The sequence below is a fragment of the Anticarsia gemmatalis genome, chromosome W (assembly GCF_050436995.1).
Source record: "Anticarsia gemmatalis isolate Benzon Research Colony breed Stoneville strain chromosome W, ilAntGemm2 primary, whole genome shotgun sequence".
In the NCBI taxonomy this organism is placed as follows: domain Eukaryota; kingdom Metazoa; phylum Arthropoda; class Insecta; order Lepidoptera; family Erebidae; genus Anticarsia; species Anticarsia gemmatalis.
The window spans coordinates 13,519,022-13,536,107 of NC_134775.1; the positions used below are offsets into that span (position 1 = coordinate 13,519,022).

The 17,086-nt window shown below is 39.2% G+C and overlaps 1 pseudogene; it reads left to right on the forward strand.

The window, feature by feature from the left end:
* The first annotated feature begins 6,802 nt into the window (after window positions 1–6,802).
* On the forward strand, window positions 6,803–15,264 carry LOC142985984 (uncharacterized; annotated as a pseudogene).
* The last annotated feature ends 1,822 nt before the right edge of the window (window positions 15,265–17,086 follow it).

Genomic DNA, 17,086 nt, shown 5'->3' on the forward strand with positions numbered 1-17,086 from the left:
TTATAAAGATATTTTTATATTTTTTGATTAATATTTTTTGAAGTGTGATTCTAAAGAATTTCATTTGCATAACAGTGAATCTTGTTAAAAATAATGTCACTGTTATTTTTGTTATCTTCTATAATTCTATTTTCATTGTGATTCCAAAGAGACACAAACGTGAGATTATTGACGACTGATTAGTAAGACTATAATGATAGTTTAAGTATTATATTTCGTGAAAGTTACTACATTTTTTTTTACTTTATAAGAAAATAAAAAGTTTATACGGAAAAACAAGGTATTTTTATTCGAAAATCATCTTAAATTAAAGCTCAAATTTAGTCCTAATTACAAAATAATATACATTTTGGTAGAACAAGGGCACAAATGTATCCCTTCCTTAAAATTAAAATTAATTGAAAAAAAACTAAAAGTTCTTAATTCTTGTTAACTATACGCCTAAGAAGGATATAGTATATAGTTTATATCATGCAAAGAAGAAAAACTTTCGAGCAATATTAACAGAGCAAGACCTCACTGAATGCAATAAATATCTTAAAATAGCTCTCCTGTAAAATAGCAAAAACTGCAATTATGCCCTTGTTCTACCGAAGGTGCGATATATATTTTTTTTTTAAACATAAATGGCTAACAATAAATTCCTAAAGTTTGGTCTATTTAATGCTGGCTCTCTTGCTACTGGCCAAGACGAGTTTTTAATCGCAATGGATAAACACTCAGTCGATATAATGGCGATAAATGAGACGTGGTTGCGACCTGGGGAGGAAAGGCGTGCACCCAGGGTGCCCGGTTATCGTTTGCGTCAGTGCGGAGGGGTTGCTTTTTATATTAAGACTGGTATAAGTGCGCAAATTCGACCGCACCCTGTGCACCCGGAAGTTGAACAATTATGGATGAGCCTTACTATCAACAAGAAAAGATTACTCTTACTTACTTACTCTTTGGTACAGCATATCGGCCACCATGGTTAAACCTTGATCGATTTCTGGACGCAATCACTGACAGCATTCACTCCCTCGCCCCCCACGATAATGTTATCCTTCTTGGTGACTTCAATGTCAACATGCTAGACGAATCAAGCTCAAAGTCGAAAAAACTCGCGGATTTTTTAGAGTACTGTGGCCTTGAGCAAATTGTGGACCTTCCAACACATTTTATAAACGACTAGCTGACCCGCGCAACTTCGCTTGCGTCACATAAGAGAGAATGGGTCAAAATTTTTCCCGTTTTTGAAACATTTTTCACTGGTACTCTGCTCCTATTAGTAGAAGCGTAATGATTTATAGCTTATAACCTTCCTCGATAAATGGACTATCTAACACTGAAAGAATTTTTCAAATCGGACCAGTAGTTCCTGAGATTAGCGCGTTCAAACAAACAAACAAACAAACACTCAAACAAACAAACTCTTCAGCTTTATAATATTAATATTATAGATTACTAGCTGACCCGCGCAACTTCGCTTGCGTGACATAAGAGAGAATGCAGGGTCATAATTTTCCCCGTTTTTGTAACATTTTTCGTTGCTACTCCGCTCCTAATGGCCGTAGCGTGATGTTATATAGCCTATAACCATCCTCGATAAATGGGCTATCTAACACTGAAAGAATTTTTGAAATCGGACCAGTAGATCCTGAGATTAGCGCGTTCAAACAAACAAACAAACAATCAAACAAACAAACTCTTCAGCTTTATAATATTAGTATAGATAGATTAGTATAGATAGTTGTTCACTTATTGATGTAGTCTGCACTGATTCGCGCTATAGGAACGTATCTGTTGATCACATAACCGACCTTGGACATCATTCCTTCGTAACGTGCCAACTTATAATTAAAAAAGACCGCCCAGCAAAGAGAATGGTGATATACCGTCCTATCAAAGATATTGTTCCTGAGCTATTTGAGAGTGACCTGGGATCGATCCCTTGGGAATCCATTGGTGATCTACAAACGGTTAATGAAATGGTCTCAACATTTAACTACTACATGACCCAATTGTTCGATGCCCATGCCCCTGTTAAGCGAAGAACGTTTAAAAGTCTGCCCACTCCGTAGATTACAGACAACATAAAATTTATGTGTAGACTCCGAGATGAAGCGCGTGTCCGGTACCGTCAGACCAAGTTATCGAGTCATAAGGACTATTATTTACAACTGAAACGTCTGGTGGTACACTCAATACACTCTGAAAAGAAAGCTTACTTTAGTAGTGAGATTAATAGCCAGATGAATAACTCCCGAACTCTGTGGAGGAACCTTAAGAATCACGTGCATGCAGTGGGTCAGGATGGTACGCTCCGGGAACACTTGGAAAATCCGGACGAGATTAGTAGGGCATTCTTGGATGTACCGGGTAGAAACAAAGTCACCATCTCCCAACTTACGTTCTGGGAATTTAATAGGTATGGGCCGCTTGCATTCGCCCTAAATACTGTTGATCAAACCACTATCCTCAAAATGTTTAATAGTATAATGACGAATGCACAGGGCATTGACGGCATCAGCAGGGAAATGATACGACTCACGTTGCCGTACAGCCTTCCGGCTATAACTGCTATTGTGAACAAGTCGATATGTTCAAACACATTTCCTGGCCTTTGGCGTCATGCGATCGTACGGCCCATACCTAAAAACACAAACCCACAATCCTATAAAGATTTGCGACCTATAAGTATACTTCCCTGTCTATCCAAAATACTAGAACGTGTCGTATACAAACAGGTTATGGAGTATTTAGAGCATGAACTAATACTTCCTGACTTACAATCGGGATTTAGACAGGGTCGAGGTACAGCAACTGCCCTAGCGGATGTTGTCAGTAACATTCTGGAGGCGCGAGACCGAGAGGAGGGTACTATCCTGACACTGCTGGATTTTTCCCGGGCATTTGATGCTATAAATATATCCTTATTGCTATCCAAACTGTCCTACTATGGGTTCGGTGCAGAAACAATTAAATGGTTCAGTAGCTATCTCTCGAGTCGTACACAACATGTTGAAATACAAAAAGGGGATGGTTCTACGGTCTCCTCATCACCTCATCCCGTATCCCGGGGAATCCCACAGGGTTCGATCCTGGGACCGTTACTGTACATCATATACAGTGCAGACATCACCCAGTATATGGGAGAATGCATGTACCACATGTATGCAGATGATATTCAACTTTACCTCTCCTTCAACCCTTGTACAACAACTGCTTCAGTGGACACAATAAACGGAGCACTGAGTAGAATTGCGTCATGGTCTGAAAACAATAGTTTGGTACTTAATCCGGCTGAGTCCAAGTATTTGGTATTGGGGAGCAAGAGACAGGTGAACAAAATTCTGACCGCAAGTCCTGATATTAATATTAATGGGGCAAGGATAGCCAAGGTAGATACAGCTTATAATCTGGGCCTGACTTTTGATTCCGAGCTTCGCTTTGAACCCCATATTAACAACGTGATCAAAACCTGTTTTTATAAATTAAAAGTATTATATAAATTCCGGGAATATCTAAGCATTCCACTAAGACAAAGACTAGTAGATAGTCTAGTGTTGGCAAAACTTAATTATTGCGACACGGTCTATGGACCGTGTTTGCTATCAAGGACCGCTAAATTGATTCAAAGGGTACAAAACGCTTGCGCTAGGTTCTGTTTCCATATCCCACGTCGCAACCATGTAACTCCCTACCTCAATGAAGCTAACGTACTGAAGATGGCGGCCAGACGGAAGTTACATCTGGCAACGCTTGTGTTTAATTTAATGGGTACACATAAACCTAATTACCTCTACGGCAAACTAAATTGGAGGCAAGACCATCTCTTATACCCCGCCCGCTCCACGACGAACCCGCTGTCTGTGCCTCAGCATAGGACCGCTGCCTTTAGAGGAAGCTTCAAGTATGCTGCCACCCACTGCTGGAACAACATCCCGCCGCCGGTTCGATCTAAAAACAACAAATTAGGCTTTAAACGGGTACTCAAAAATCACTTAATATTCGAGCAGAAATGTATACAATAATACAAGAGTCATTCATTTGTATATACATACCATTATGTTTCTTATCGAAAAGCACAATCATTAGGGACTCCCAGCTGTGGCAGCGTAGCGATTGTCGTGTCCATTGCATTGTTGTTTCCATCACTTACACTTTTATACCACTATTTTTTTAACACTAATACACAGCGCATGAATTCTTATAATTGTTTTGATTGCGCGGTAGCGGTGTCGCCGCATCGATTAACGATTCGCGTGACGACGGCCGGCCGGTCTCGTGCGCCGCACGCTCCTGAATCTAACCTGTGGTACAGCCTGTGGCTGTCGAGCGAGACGGCGGGGGGCGCAGGGGACGCGGCGCGGGCGCACGCGTAAACCCCTGATACACCAGTTAAACAGATATGACTTTTCATGTATATGTTACTGTAAAAGCCCGAACGGTGGTAAATCCTAAGATTTTCCGGTATAACCTAAGATTTATCAACTCGCAATGGTAAAAGTCCGAACAATTCTTTTATTTCGAACTTTTACCTATATTCACTTGATGATGTCGAGGTGTCGCCGGAGCCCCGCTTCGCGGGGCTCCTCCTTCTGGGTGGTTAGAAAAAAATAACCACGAAGGCTAAGGTGGGAGCTTCGCTTCGCTCGCTCCCACCTTTGCCTTCTAACCTAACCTACCCATGTCGCCTTGCCCAAAACTCCTTCTTTATAACTATGTCACAGTATATAATTATACCGTGAAATAGTTATAAACATAGTTATGAAGGAGGATTTTTTTATATATCGTAACATAGTTTTTAAACTCTGGCTTGTTCGGACTTTTACCATTGAGAGTTGGTAAATCTTAGGTTATACCGGAAAATCTTAGGATTTACCACCGATCGGGCTTTTACAGTAACATATACATTCACACACCTTACACGCACATACACACTCGGTATTTTTGTTTTCTTTGTTATTGTTGTCTCACTACCTGATTCCATACAGTACAGATTCTTTATTACATTTGAAATGCATTTTTGTCGGGTATTATCAAATTGTACAGTTAATATTATTTATTTGTTACCGACTTAGTAATAAATAACATGATAATAAGATATAGATATCTGGTCATTATGTAATACCAAAATAAAAACAAAATTACATACAAAATCATTAATTATTGTTCATGTATTATAATGGTATTGACATTTCATTATCAAATTGCATACAAATTATTATTATTATTGTAATTTCAATCATAGATTTCATTATTAAATCATGCCTATAAATTGCCTATAAAGTATTATTAATATAAATATATTTATTTTATTAAATTATCATTGTATCAATTATTAATTATTATTAATATTAAGTAAGACCTAATACTTGCTGTAGTAACCTAGATAAGTAACAGTATCGCTCAAAATGAGGCTCTCATTGAAAACCAGCGCTGCAATATCTTCGTGGTATTGCAGCATATAGCTGAATGAGGGCCTCATTGTCGGCAATACGTGCACATATTGTTCTTTTTTTTATTGTTTATATTTGTTTATTGCCAACAATAAAATTATTTTCATTTCGTTTCATTTCATTTCAAGCGCGGTGCGACTCCTTTGCCGAAAATTAGATGCTAAGTACTTCTCCGGGGATTATAAATTATGATAAGTTAGTTTTTCTGATAAGAATATTAATGGATATTGATTGTTGATGATAACAGTACCTACATTTTTATGGTTTAGTTAAATTGTTTATTTTATTTACTTTAATCTGGCTTTGTGTAATTAATATCAAAGTATTTTAAACTTACATCAATATTTTTAGTAATGTTATTAGGTATTTGAATAAAACTACAATGCAACGAGTTACAACTTTAACAAGTAAAAATAGTAATTCGTCGCAGTCATAGGTCAAAGTGCCTCATCAATATTTTACACGGCGCGAGTTTGCAGTGCGGCGCCGCCCGCCGGCGGCTCTCTTTGATAGTTTGAGCAGTTCGCTCGCGGAAGACGGAAGCTCTTCACCGGTATCGCTATATCGTGTTCGTCGTGTCGTGTGTGAACTGTTGTTTATTATTACTTGTTTTTGTTTCGGTATGGTGTCCTTAGTGTTTTTATTGTTATTATTTTTGTTATTGTTGTTTTGGAAGTGCAGTTGTGTTTGTGAATACGAAGAAATGTTAATGTGTTATGGTGAAGCACGTGGAAGTGCACGGCGTGCTCTGCACCTGTACGTCCAAAATCCAAAGGTACCCAAACTCTCGCCAGACACCGGGTAATTGCGTGTTCATTGACATCAATAACAATTTGTTTTAGCACTTTCTTATTATTGGTTACATATTGCTATTATTGTTTGATTTTACGTAAGCCAAGTAGGTAGATATTTACGTACAATTAGACTATGAGCTTTTGTAACTTAAGGGATTACTTACGATACAATAAGCGATACGTAAGATTGTTATCAAATGATAGCGTTGCATACAAATCAGTGCATAGACGTGATTGTACGCGTACGTACCTACGACGCGTCGCGACATGTCTTTGCATAGCGCGCCTCGCGCCGCTGCCGCGGTGAACTAGCTACCAGCGTCAACAATACGATAAGCAATCTCATAGGCGTGCGCGGAGATACATCACGTTGTTCACTATACATTGAGCGCTCAAGAATGACTAACTTGGGAACCAATCATTTCCGAGAAATATCGTTGGAGTAAATTTCGCGCATACAGTGTCACAAACTTACCACTGAAGTTTTCGGTTAGCCGTCATTTACACCCTGTATATATAATGCACGTAAATAGTGTGTGAAACGTTGTTAAAAAATGTCGTGTTTACATGTATGCCGATGACATGTGCCTACTGTTTGCATCTAAAGATCTCTCTGAAGCTCAAGTGAACATACAAAAAGACTTCGAGGGAGTCACACAGTGGGTACATGACAACGGTATTATATTGAATGTAGCGCAGACTAAGTGTATGCATATATTATATACTCGCCCTACAACCAGCGTCCTAAGTCCGTCAGTAAATGCGATTTTTCAATAGTTGGCCACACTTATCGTTGTCTGCATGAGAATAAAATAAACTGTAAGTGTAGTAGCATACAATTAGTAGACATATACACTTATTTAGGATTGGCTATTGATAAGAAATAAGACTTTTAACTGGAAATCACATGTCAGTAATGTATGCAATAGACTTAGATCAGTGGTAAGTAAATTCTATGCCCTGAAACATGTGGTTAACACACAAACATTAAAAATGATATATTATGCCCTCGCTGACTCAATACTTAGTTATGGTCTTAGTATATATGGGAGGAGGAGAAATAAAATGTATACAAACTAGCTTAATTAAATCTCTAGTTAGTAAAAATGTCAAAACGTTGTGTAAAAATCACTATGAACTATTGTATCCTATTATTAAAATTTTACCAATCGATCTAAAAGTTAACTTTTTAATTGCAATAGAACACTATTATACAGACGAATATAAAATAAAAAAGGATAACCCATATAAAACTAGATCTGTCAGGGAGGGAAAGTCAGTCGTACCAAAAATTATTAATTATTATAGGGAGAGATTGACTGAATATATAGTTCCTAAAATATTTAATAACTTTGAACTGCTCAGAACAGAACCTAGGTTAAGTAAAGAATGTATAAAAACAAAGCTCAGGGACTTATTGCTAGGCAATAGAGACGTCACTATTAGTGAAGTTCATGGCCGTGAGCAAATTAATGATAGAAAGAGAAAGAAAGCTTTGATTGTAATGTTTGTTTAATTGTATTTATGAGTAACTTTAATATTTAGATATAAGAACCTTATTAATTTCTTCTATTTTCAAACATAATGCATGCATACATATACATAATAACATAATGTAAACGAGCTTGGCGAGGAGAATACATATAAACCCTATTTTGTATTATATGAATAAATGATTCAAAAAAAAAAATACAATTGCATCGCATTGATCGCTCGACGCAAAAGTGTCTCGAGCTCTGTAGCGTTGGGTCTTAAATAAATGAGTGCATACGTCACGTGTACCCACTTCTGTGACCCAGGGGCGGCAAAGTTAATTCATTTATTTTAACAATGTTTTCTAAGTAGCTTAATTATTCAAATTATAATGAAATGAATCATTTCAGAACATGAAATGATTTTTACAAAGGTTTAAAACAGTTTGACAAACGTTATTGAATAAATGCAAACCCACTAACTTATTTCCTGTGGCAAAATGTCATTCATTTACAATTTGTCTTGTTCGATGCGTGCTCAAATACGGACGTGCATTAGTAGGCTTTGAACATTATTCACATTCGTGTTTTGCGCGGCCGTAGCCGTTGCACGGTTATGAGTTCCCAACTTATAGCTAATGAGTTGTTGGCATTCATTCAAAATGCCATTGACACAATGGACGAGGTCAGCGTGATGCAGATCTGCAAGTCTAATTTTAAAGAAGAGGACATCAGCAGCGCCAAGAGATTGTTATACCAGTTCCTTGGCAAGCTTAACCAGATGCCGTCCCGTAAAAGAGATGGCACGGAGAAGAGTGTGCAAGATATCATCGCCTTGCTGAAGGTAATGGATCCGGGCGACGTGCTGACTTTTGTGGCGAAGACGCTGCTTAAGCTCCCACCTGTCACATTAGATCACGTCGACGTTATCAGGCTGTTAAAGGACATCACGTTCTTAACTAAGTTATAGAGACAAAAAACATCAATAAACATTGAAACGGTCGCCATAATATTCAAAACTTTTGCGCAAAGTGAACTTTGGACCCATTAGTGCGAACAAAAGATAGTGGATTGAACACAAATACCTACACCTATCTATTGAGTACAATAATTCAGAAGCCAGTACTTATCGCTAATTTCGCAGTATTACTTACCAGCACTTGTGGTCGAATGGAGTAATACACGCCGCTAGTGTGAAAGTGCAGCGGATTCAAATCTCAAGTAAAGACTTTCTTTTTGAAATGTTTTCTGCCGCAGTTTATTGAAAGAACTGTTTTTTTGTACTATTCCATAACAAAAAATATAATATTAGAAGAATATATATTTCTGTAATTTTTTTATATTTTTTGTAACAAAAAGGAAAAAAAAAATATATATATAAATTATAATGGCCGGTGATCCTATCCAACTGGGCTGCTGTAACAATGATACAGATATAGAGGAGAAATCCATAAAGTGTACAACGTGTGGAAAATCATATCATTACGCCTGTCTGTCTCTGAAGGATTCACCCAATAAATCTAGTACTCGGAATGCTTGGAAATGCCATAATTGCTTGAACTGTGGTTCTAAAACCTCTAGAAAGGACTCAACTCCTATTAGGAATATATCTATGAAGAGAGGCAGTAAGAGACAAGCGGTGGACACCGTAGCCCCTCCTTCACAGTTTTCGTGTGATAGAGAAGAGATTCGAACTATGATCCAAGAGATAATCAAAACAGAGTTTCACGAAATGTTGAAAGAGTTTAACAAAAATATGATTTCCACAATAAATCATGAATTGGAACCCCTTAAGAAAGAAGTGAGAGATATAGTTGCCTCCATGACCTTTATAAATGATAAATTTGAAGGGATTGAAAAACAACAACGCGTAGCTTGCGAAACGGTTCGAAAATTGCAGTCTGAAAATCTTGAGCTGAAAACCACAATTGGAGATCTTCATCTGCGAATTAATAACATCGAACAGCAAACTCGATCTAATAATTTAGAACTACAATGTCTGCCAGAAAACAAGAACGAAAATTTATAATAGTCACACAACTTGGACGAGCGGTAGGCTGTGAGATACAAGAGAACGACATCTTACACTGTACACGTATTACTAAGTTGAATACATTCAGCGTGCGGCCCCGATCCATAATTATTCAACTAAGGTCACCAAGGTTACGAGATCAACTCCTAGCATCGGTTATCAAATACAACCGAGATAATCCTCAGAATAAACTCAACTGCGGACACCTGGGTTTGGCTGGTCGTACATCTCCAGTATATGTCGTTGAACACCTCTCGCCAGCGAATAAATCTCTTCATGCTGCTACTAGGATAAAAGCCAAAGAAAAGAATTATAAATATGTATGGGTAAGAAATGGTCATATATTTGTGAGAAAAACAGATAGCGCTGCATATATACTAATTAGAAGCATTGATTGCCTAAGCAAACTTGTTTAATTTTCATTTTAATGATAGGTATATTTATGCATGGCTTAATGTCTACTTTTATTGTAAAATTCAACTGCTTAAAGATTTATTATCAAAACTGTAGAGGACTAAGAACCAAAACAAATACATTTTATACTAACCCATGCTGTATGAATTATGATGTTCTTGTTTTATCTGAAACTTGGCTAAATAACAACATACTTAGCAGTGAGCTATTTGATAGTAGATACGTGGTTTACAGGAGAGATAGAGAGACATCAAAATTCCAGTGTAGTAAAGATGGCGGTGGAGTACTTATAGCCGTATCGAAAAAAATGAATTCCGCACGAATTGATAGATGGCAAAGTGACTGTGAAGATCTTTGGGTCACAATTGATATCTCTACCACACATTCGTCTTGTCAGATGGCTCTCTGTGCAGTATATTTACCACCTCCTGTCTGTCAATCTAAGCTTGAGCATTTTATTGAACACTGTAACTATGTTTTTGAAACTACTGATATGCCTATATGTATCGTAGGTGACTTTAACCTGGCTAAAATTAACTGGAATCTAAGCGACGTTAATAGTTCATTACCCGGTATATGTGAAAGCCTATTAGAATTCATACACGTTAATAGCCTTACTCAACACAGTTCTATAACTAATGACTCTGGCCGTATTTTGGATCTTGTTTTAACTACGCTAACGTCTTGTTCTGTGACCAAATCTTTGAGCCCATTGATCGCTGTCGATAAATTTCACCCTCCGCTTGAAATATCTATATCCTTAGTAAAAGACTACAAACTCCCTTATAATACAAATAACATAAGACCAAACTTTTATAAGGCTAATTATATGGAAATAAAAAAATACATAAAAGAACAAGACTGGGATCATCTCTTTGGAGATAAAAAAAATGTCAACGACATGTTGAAGGTTTTTTATGATATTCTCACCACAGCCATAAATAAATATGTTCCAAAATGGAAAATGAAAGACGGTCGGTACCCCCCTTGGTTCAACAAATCCATTATTAGATCGCTAAAAGAAAAGAATAAACTTAGACTACGTTACAATAAATACAAAAATCCTATGGACAAAATAGAGCTTAGAGTTCTAAGTAAAAGATGTCAAAACATGGCAAAAGACCTATACCGTAGTTACATGAAAGACCTAGAAAGGGAGATCATTAATAATCCCAAATTATTTTGGACGCATGTAAAAAGCAAACGCGGTGGCCATAGTACTTATCCACTAACTATGAGTACGGACGGACAGACTATAACATCAAATCCATCAACAATTTGTGATCTTTTTGCGAACTTCTTCTCGTCTGTTTATAGGGATGGTGATGATGATGTGGACGGTAATTATCGCAACTCTTCTCCAATATTAAATTTATTAAAAAATAACAGTCAATGTTTGACGTACCCTGTTTTTAAATATGGAACATTACTCAAAAAGCTACAAACTTTAGACATAAAGAAAGGAGCCGGTCCCGATGGTATCCCACCGTATTTTATCTCTACTTGTGCATTAGAGCTAACTCAGCCGCTATTGGAGATATATAACGTATCTCTGGCTTCAGGCACATTCCCAATAGAATGGAAAAAAGCTAAAGTAGTTCCCGTATACAAATCTGATAAGAGAGATGATGTCTGCAACTACAGACCCATATCGATTCTGTCAACCTTTGCAAAGATCTTTGAGGCACTAATATGTCCGTACATTCAACGCCACTTTAACATGTACATCAGTGAGAATCAACATGGCTTTGTTGCATCAAGATCCACATCTTCAAATCTTACAACATTCACAGAGGTTGTCATTCAAACGTTAGATGCTAATAAACAATATGATGTAATTTACACAGATTTCTCAAAGGCGTTTGATAAAATTTCACACAATATTCTAATTTACAAACTTTCAGCTTATGGTATAACGGGACCGCTGTTGCAATGGTTCAGGTCTTATTTAACTGCCCGGGAATTTTACGTTGTTGTAAATGGCTTTAGCTCTATAAATTATAGCATAACATCTGGTGCCCCACAGGGTTTACATTTGGCACCAATTTTATTTAATGTGTACATTAATGACCTGCCCGATTATTGCTTCCATTACTCTGAGTGTCACTTGTACGCGGATGATCTGAAATTTGCCAGAAAAATAGAGTCCATACATGACAGTGAGTTACTACAAGATGACCTAAAATGGAACTCAACTCAAAAAAATGTAGTCACGTAACATTTTCCAGGAAAACACAACCTATAAACACGCAATATCAGATATTCGGCGAAAAAATCGAAGAAAAACAAATTATTCGAGACTTAGGTGTACTGTTCGATAAAAAATTAACTTTTCTTCCACATATAGAAAATATCATCAAAAGATCATCGAAAATGTTGGGCTTTGTACTACGAAACACTAAAGAATTTCATAGGATAGGCACGAAAGTCATGCTCTTTAATAGTTTAGTACGCAGCATTCTGGAATATTGCAGTGTAATATGGAGACCTCACTACGCAGCTCATACATTACGTTTAGAGCGCGTCCAGAAACGTTTCTTATGGCACCTTGCATTTAAAGAAAATAAGGCCAAACAACTGCCTTCCTTCATCTCACGTCTGCAATATTTCAGAATGCAATCTTTATCGGTACGGAGACAAATAAATGATGGAATGTTTGCGTGCAAGATCCTGAAAAATAAAATAGACTGCCCTAAGTTGCTAAGTCTCTTTAGGTTTCGTGTACCAGCAAGATACCCAAGACATAGCATAACTCCTGTATGTCCACCCCTTAGGAGAACGGTCCTTGGAGCAAACTCACCTGTAGTTCGTATGGCTAAAACACTAAATGAATGCAGTGATTTAATTGATATCCACCTAGACAGCTTAGGCAAAATATACAGAAGCTTCAGTAAAAATCTCAAGTAATTTAATTTATGTATTTATTCATGTTAAACTCTATTTTTAAATTTAATTAAATGCGAGTCTTGTTTACTTTTTTTTTTATAATGTATTATTATTATTTTGTATTGTGACATAGGAACCCTTTTTTCTCATTTATTATGTAATTTTTGATTATTGTATAATATGGCTTATTTCATAATTCCAATTAATTATTCCTAATTTAATTTAATTTTATTTTATTTTAAGGTAATAATCTAATATAAGCTGAATTGATAATTAATTATGTTTTATGTGTTTTATTATAATTTTTAATTATTTTAATTTTGCCACTTGATGTTTCACTTTATATTATATTGCAATTGAATTGTAAGTTTATGTTAGCACACCGTATCCTATGCATGAGGAGTTAACCTATAATTAATTGTTACACTAAATCATGTATTTCTAGTCAGTAAGTCCTAATAATGTAAAAGTGTTTACAATTGTTGGTTAACCAAATAAATAAATAAAGTCGAGTCTGGCTGAGATGCAGTCGAAGCTGGAGGTGTCCAATAACACATTCGGTGAATTGCGGGAGGAGATGGCGCAGTTACGTGGCGCTGTTTCGTCATGTAAGTCACCCGAAAACTGCAACGTCAACACACGTCGCGGGGCGCAAAACGCATCCCTCGGTAGTTTGGAATCGGCGAGTCCAAAGTCGTCGCTAGCTGCCGAAACCGCTTGCGTCGCACCGCGCCCCGCCGCCCTCTCTGTCCCCCCAACAACATTGGTCGAGGCACTGACACGTGCGCACACGCGGCCGTTGCCGCCAGCCTGGACAACCACCACAGTACCGACAGAAAGGGGATAAGAAGATTACTATCAAATCTGACGTCAATCCGCATCAGGGTGAGAAGAACGAGGCTTCGTGCGAAAAGGATGGCTTCATCAAGGTGGAGAAGAAAAAGAGGAAGCCATCTCGACGCAATCAGTGCGGTACTGCACCGACAGGACCGAGCCATCTGCTGCGTCCAGCCGTCCCTACGACGCTGTTGTCTGTCTCACCTGCACTACTCTACAAAGGCCGAAAACATTGTAGAGTACGTCCGACTGAAAACCAAATTCAATCTGAAGGTCGAGCAGTTGCAGGCTCGTTACAATATGAATTTCAATTCATTTGTGGTGAGAATGCCGACAGTGAGCATCTGTCGACTTTAAGAGCTAAGGGTAATTACGGATATTTAATAGATATATTTTTTTGTTTTTGATTAAAATTTTATTAAAGTTGATTGATGTCATATAATAGTAAATGTTAACTTAATAGGTAAACAAGTACCTAGTCAGGTCATAAGTTCTGTCACACAATAAAAACTTTTCAATTATGGAATGCTGGCCACAAAAATGTTCCTTAATTTTAAATTTAGAATCTTTTGCGAAAATAAGAATGTGTATTTTTCATATTTGGCGTATTTTTAAATATGGAGTGGACGCTTAAAGAAGACCGTGTCGCGGTTATCGCGCTACATCGATGTGGTTACGCGCCAACTCAGATTTTTGATATACTAAAAAATTTGAATTTAACCAAAAGATTAATTTATCGTACCATCAAACGTTATAATGAGAAACGCGGGAAAAAAGCATCGTCAAATTCTCTTTTCGGACGAAAAAAAATTTACCGTGGAGGAGAGATACAATAAACAAAATGATAAGGTGTACGCCCACAGCAGTGAAGAGGCCAGCAAGCGTATTCCGCGTGTCCAGCAAGGACATTTTCCACCCTCACTTATGGTTTGGCTAGGAATCTCATATTTGGGCTTAACTGAGGTACATTTTTGTGAGAAAGGCGTAAAAATAACGCGATTGTGTATCAAAATACAGTCCTGGCGAACCTTGTGGAACCAGTTTCTCATACAATGTTCAATAACAGACCCTGGGTATTCCAGACAGATTCTGCACCAGCTCATAGAGCGAAAAGCACGCAAGACTGGCTAGCAGCGCGCGAAATTGACTTCATCCGGCACGAAGACTGGCCCTCCTCCAGTCCAGACTTAAATCCGTTGGATTACAAAATATGGCAACACTTAGAGGAAAAGGCCCGCTCAACACGCCATCCTAATGTGGAGTCACTCGAGGCATCCTTGATCAAAGCAGCCGGCGATATTGACATGGACCTCGTGCGTGCTGCTGTAGACGACTGGCCGCGCAGGTTGAAGGCTTGTGTACAAAATCGCGGAGCTCATTTTGAATAATAGTAATTAAAATAAGAATCCATGTTTTATTACGTTTCTTTTGATATACACTCGCGTGCAAGTAAATCGACTCAAGTCTCAAGTGCGCATAAAAAATGATATAACTAAAAAAATACTTATTTTAACTCTATATAATGTTTTACATAATTAAAGCCTAGTAATTAGGCTTTCAAATGGTAGCATAATATCAGTAATTTAAATAAACACTTGTACTTAGAATGCAACTGAACGCAACCTCCCGTAAACTGCTCTGCGCTCTATACACAACTTGCGCGACACAACTCCCTTTTTTTTTTTTTTTTTGCGTCAGGAAAATGCATTACTGCATGTCCCGCCCCAGGGAGGAAAGCGGGGGTCTGTCGGGCTCTCCCGCCGGCAAGGCGTTCCGGCTAACATGGGCATACCGACTAAAAACCTGACGGTGTTCCTTCTACAGTCACCATAACGTGGCCAGGACGCGGTACCTCCAATCGGATACTCCGCGTCCCAGCCGGTGACGGCCCGCTTTGAATGCGGGCCCTACTTCGAGCGGGGGCGGGCATGAGGATTGCCCCCCCCTAACTCTCCACTTCACGGGGGTGCGCCAGGAACACACAGCGCACTCCCCACCTCTCGGACCTGTTCCCTGTCCAGGCGACGGAGCGTTCCGCCTCCGCCGCCCACAGGTCCGCGTCACGGGGGCCGGAGATCATCCCGGCGCCTACGACGCCCAGTGCGTCTTGCGCGGGAAGGGAGGGGAGCGTTGATTTCTCGCTCCCGTTCCGCCGCCTCTTTGAGGGAAATGACCTCTTCACAGAATGAGGCGACGGCCGACCACGCTGCCTCGCTCCCGACCATGGACAGAACCACAGTCGAGAGCGAGAGGTCGCTCCCGACCACCCCGGTCAGTTGACGGCGCTGCGACGACCACGCCTGGCAGTGTGCCAGCGTATGCAGCGCCGTATCGGGGCAGTCACCACAATGATGGCACCTGGGCGTCTGCTCGCGGCCTATGCGACACAGGTACTTGCCGAAACAACCCCCTCCCCCCCCTATAAAAACCCTCTGTAATCGTTTTTTCTTATCAGTCGCTCATTGGACGTTGACCTGAACACATCTCTGCAAATTAAAGCCGTCATTTGAAGAAAATTATGGATACAACACCTGAAGAAGCCGCTCAAGTCGTTGCCCTATTGCAAGAAGGGTTGAACCAGCGAGAAGTCGCTCGTCGTTTGAATATGAGTCAGTCCGCTGTCTCGAGAGTATACAGAAGGTTTCAACAGACTGGTGCCTTCACTCGGAGGTCTAATACCAGCCGACGCCGGTGCACCTCGGAGCATGACGACGGGTTTTTGGTCTCGACCTTTCTTGCTGTGTGCGGACGGGCGTTATGGTGAATAAGGGGGAAATCTTGGCCCGTTTGAAGTTCATGGGGGTAGATTATCGGCATTAGCACCTCATTACGGTATTTTTCAGCCGTAATGGTGTTTCTGATCCAAACGCGGTCTGTTCTTCCACCGAGAATAATTTCCGCCCAAACCATATTTGTCCCGCCGTGCTATGCATGGACTTCCTGAGGATATTGCAGACGGCTATTACGACCAGAGACTCGCCAAACACGTACTCTACGTGAATCAAAATGAAAACCGAACCGGGACTCATCGGTAAACAGTAATACAGACTACGGGTTATCATCCCAGAGCAAAAGTACAGGGAACCCACTTTAGTCTTCGTCCGCGATTTCCTCAGCAGAGTGCTGGAGTACGAAGCGGTCTACGAGCGTGAAAGTTATCTTCATGCAGCCTTTTCCTCGCAGTTTGGTCACTCACAAGCAACTGGTGCT